The sequence below is a fragment of the Cucumis melo genome, chromosome 1 (assembly GCF_025177605.1).
Source record: "Cucumis melo cultivar AY chromosome 1, USDA_Cmelo_AY_1.0, whole genome shotgun sequence".
Classification (NCBI taxonomy): Eukaryota; Viridiplantae; Streptophyta; class Magnoliopsida; order Cucurbitales; family Cucurbitaceae; genus Cucumis; species Cucumis melo.
The window spans coordinates 20862723-20867377 of record NC_066857.1 but is presented as its reverse complement, the minus strand read 5'-3'; positions in this window follow the sequence as shown (position 1 = coordinate 20867377).

Genomic DNA, 4655 nt, shown 5'->3' with positions numbered 1-4655 from the left:
TATACACGATCAAACCCTTACATAAAAATAATAATAACAACAAAAAATGTGAGAGAAAATTTCTAAATTATTATTAAAATTAGCTTCATCCTTATCATGGAAAAGTAGATACAACTAATTATTTAATAAAATCAGTGTTTATTAATCTATTTAATTTCTAGACTTTTCAAATTCAAGAAAGTCTGCAGAAAAAGGACTCAATTTATTATCTGATTGTAATGATAAACTTATGGATTTCATTAATTAATTATACTTTGGTCTTCTTTTAGTAAAAAACAATTGAAGAGATAACATGTCCACACCAGCTATCAGCAAAACAACAGAATTACTGTTACTTTACTAGTTTCTTGGTACATAAAAAGAAGCCACGGAACGAGAGGCTTCTTTGGTCTTTGTTGATGGTAAAATCTGGTGTGTGGAGTTCATTCATCCATCTTGTATCACTAGCAGTAAATTTATTATTGTTTGGGAGTGGCGGTGTGACCTACAAAACAGTTAAAATAATACAGTGGCATGGGATGCTTTATGCACACGCTCTAATGTGTTTAAGTTAGATCTCAACATAGACAATTTGAAAAAGAAGATAGAGTTACTTGATGTTGAACTGTTGTATTTATAATTGGAATTAAGTTGGAAGTTTTCTTCAACCTCTCTTTTATCCTTACAAAAATATGGACGTTTGAGGGTTGGACCAGGCCACAACGGTAAATTTTAAATGAAAAACCTATTGTAATGGACCTTATGTAAGAGACATGTTCGCCTCAACCTCGACCTCACCCTCTAAAATTGGAGACAATATGACCAATTAGTCAGACGTACCAATTTCTGTACCCCACTTCTATAAGACTCACATAGCCTTATATAGTCTACTTACAATATAAGGAAGTTCTGATCCAAATTTTTACTTCATATCTTGAGTTTCTTTATTGATCTAAAATTACAAATCCATAACAATTGTTAAACTCCCATGTGATTGATAAAGACTTTGGGGGCAATGGTAGAAATAGTCCAAGGCTTGTTGTAATATTTTTTAAAAAATAAAAAATAAAAAATAAAAAATAAAAAATAAAAAATAATTACAGTTTTTTGTAGTACAATTATTTCAAATAATTATTGCTCAATTGCTCATTCAAAAAAAATGGAAATAAAAAAATAAAGAAAAGAAGCGAAGAGAAAAGAAAAGAAAAGGAAAAAGCATGAGAGTTGAGGATATAAAATTTGGTAATTTATAGGGCTTCTAAACGTTAGAGGCTCCATCCAGAGTTAGTTGCAATTTAAAAAAATTGGCATTCATAATTATTAGAAAGAAAAAGAAAAAGAAAAAGAAAAAGAAAAAGAAAAAGAAAAAGAAAAAGAAAAAGGTCTATGTCTACTTTACTTGTAGAGTTCTCCATAAGCTTTGGGGGGATCTAGGTTAATTAATTGTGGGGTCTAATAACTGTGATCCATCGATTTAACCATGAAGAAAACATGAGATATCATTTAATTTTATTCATTTAATGTTCTCTCTCTCTCTCTCTCTCTCTCTCTCTCTATATATATATATATATATATATATATATATATATGTTGGTCTGCCTCAATTTTAATGGTGTAATTTTTTCATTTAAAAATATACAATTATAAATAGAAATGGAAAAAGATTATGGTATTTTGATTTTTCTTTACCGAAATTGTTTCAACAATAACTATAATTTTCAGGTAAGAAAATTAATATGTTTTCAATATTTTTAATGAAATTGCTAAAACATAATTTAATTAGTAGTATAGCATTGGAATATTTTGAGTTTGTTTTCTTAATTGTGTTGATGTACTTATTTATGATTTCGACTCTAAGGTTTAGATTAGAAGTGAACCTAATGACGCCGTATTGTATTATGAAAATATCCTCTCTTATATTATTTGTTCTCCCTCTACCAGTGGACATAGTTAACGCACTAATGCAAACCATGTATATCTATATGTCAATCTTTACATTTTTCTATTGCTTAATTGCTGATTTCGTAAAAAACTGGTATCAAAGCCAATTTGATAGGTTTTCAAAATTCTGCATTTGTTAGATAATTAAGGATGTCAGTTGTAAATGTGAAGATCGATAAATCCAATGGGAGGAACAATTTTGGTGTGGCATATCAAGATGTGATCCTTGCTTTAGCAACAGGAGATGTGGGGGCCGTTGACTGCTAAGACATATTCGACGATCATGTTGTGTTTGGCTAATGACATCATCATTTTGTTGACGTCTTTGTCCCTACCCCCAATCATATGAATATGTTTTGTTGATTCTAACTGGAGGGGAAAAACCTCTGACCTTAAAAAATATCATGATAAGAGAGAACCGTCATAATGCAGTATGCTTGGGTACAGAAAGTCAGGCATCTGGGTTAGTTGCTACGGGAAACAAAGGGCATAAAAATTATGGCAAGAAATTTTTTTTATCAGAATCATAAATCCTCGAATTCTAAGGGATCTACGTCAAATGATGTATGTAATTACTGCAAAGAAAATGGACATTGAAAAACTAAATGTCCTAAGCTAAAAACATATCAAGAAAAGAAGAAAAATAGTGATAAGAAGAAAGCATCTGCCTCTGTTGCACAAGTTGAGGTTGATTCCAAAGAAGTTGATGAGATCCATTTTGAAGGAGACCCAGCTTTAGTTATGAATAACCATTCATAGTTTGATAATGTATGTGTTCTTGATTCTGGGGCATTTTATCATATATGCCCAAATAGAGAGTGGTTCTCAATGTACTCACGAATTCAGAGCAATATGTATGTTTTATTCATTTAGAATCAGAGTAAAGTTACATATATATAGAGAACAAAAAAATCCTAGACTATATGTACAATTACGATAATGGATATATAATATAAATAATAAATATCATAACACTCCCTCTCAAGGTGGAGAAAATATGTCGATCATGTCCAGCTTGTTGGACATACAACTTATTTTTGCTCAATTTACAATTTTGGTCAGAATATCTCTCAATTGTTCTCCAGTCTTCACATATTCTGTGGACACCAACTCTTCTTGAATTCTCTCACGAATGAAGTGACAATCCACCTCAATATATTTAGTTCGTCCATGAAATACTTGATTAGATGCAATGTGAAGTGCAACTTGATTATCACACCATAATTTAGTTGGCACTGTAATATTAAAGTCTGTCTCAGATAATAGTTGTTGAATCCATACTATTTCGCACACAGATTGTGCCATAGTTCTATCTTCTAACTCAGAACTCGAACGAGAAACAATATTTTGTTTCTTACTCTTCCATGATACCAAGTGTCTGCCTACAAAGACACAATATCAAGAAGTCGATCTCCTATCCTCTTAAGATCCAACCCAATTAGCATAAAAAAATATTCAACTCTTGTACGTCACATGATCTTTATATATGATCCTACATCCAGGAGCAGCTTTCAGATAACATAGAATCTGCTTTATTGCAGCCCAATGATTCACTGTAGGAGAAGATATGAACTGACTTATAACACTTATAGAATAAGCAATGTCTGGTCGAGTCACTGTTAAGCAATTCAACTTCTCAACTAATCTCCTATATCTCTCAGGATCTTTACATAATTATCATTCTTTAACAAGTTGTTGATTGGACATCATCGGAGTACCACTTGGTTTGGATCCTAATTTTTCTGTCTCAGACAACAAATCAAGTATATATTTTCATTGAGACAAATAAATACTTTTCTTTCTTCTTATCACTTCAATGCCCAAAAAATGTTTCAATTGACCCAAATCTTCCGTATGAAATTGAGCTTAAAGGAAAGTTTTGAGAGACGAAATATCCGATGCATAATTTCCAGTAATAACAATATCATCAACATATACAACTAGTAAAACTATACCATTATCATATCGATGTCATAGAAAATAGAATGATTAGATGTATTGTTCTGCATATCAAAGCATACAAGAGCTTGACTAAACTTACCACACAATGCATATGGACTCTGTTTCAAACCATACAAAGATTTTTAAAGGTGACTTACTTTATCACTCTCCCCCTAAGCAATAAATCCAGGTGGTTGTTGTATATAAACTTTCTCTTTAAGATCACCATGCAGAAAAGCATTCTTAATGTCAAGTTGATGCAAAGACCATTTATGGGTAGCATCTATGGAAAGAAATAGGCAAATGGAAGTTAATTTGGCAACTGGAGAAAATGTATCTGAATAATCAGTTCCATAGATTTAGGCATAACCCTTGACAATAAGATGAACTTTCAATTGAGCCACTGTTCTATTAGGATTCACCTTGACAGTAAACACCCAATTACAACCAATGACCTTCTTTCCTGCAAGACGAGATACCAAACCATTATCATCTAAAAAAAATCATCTCCTCAATCGTTGCATTTCGCTAGCCAAGATGAGATAAAGCTTCATGAATTTAGGAATTGATGTGGAATCAAGAGACATAATAAAAGCATATATGGGAGGAGACAACTGGTAATAGAAAACAAAGAAAGAAACAGGGTAAGTACACTTGCGTTTACCTTTGCGAAGAGCAATGGGAAGATCATCACTTGGTCTCGGATTGTATGATGAAGGAGGCATTGATGGAGGACATAAGTTTGAAGGTTGTGGTGAAGGTCGTTGGGAGTAGACTCAAAAAAACAACGGGCA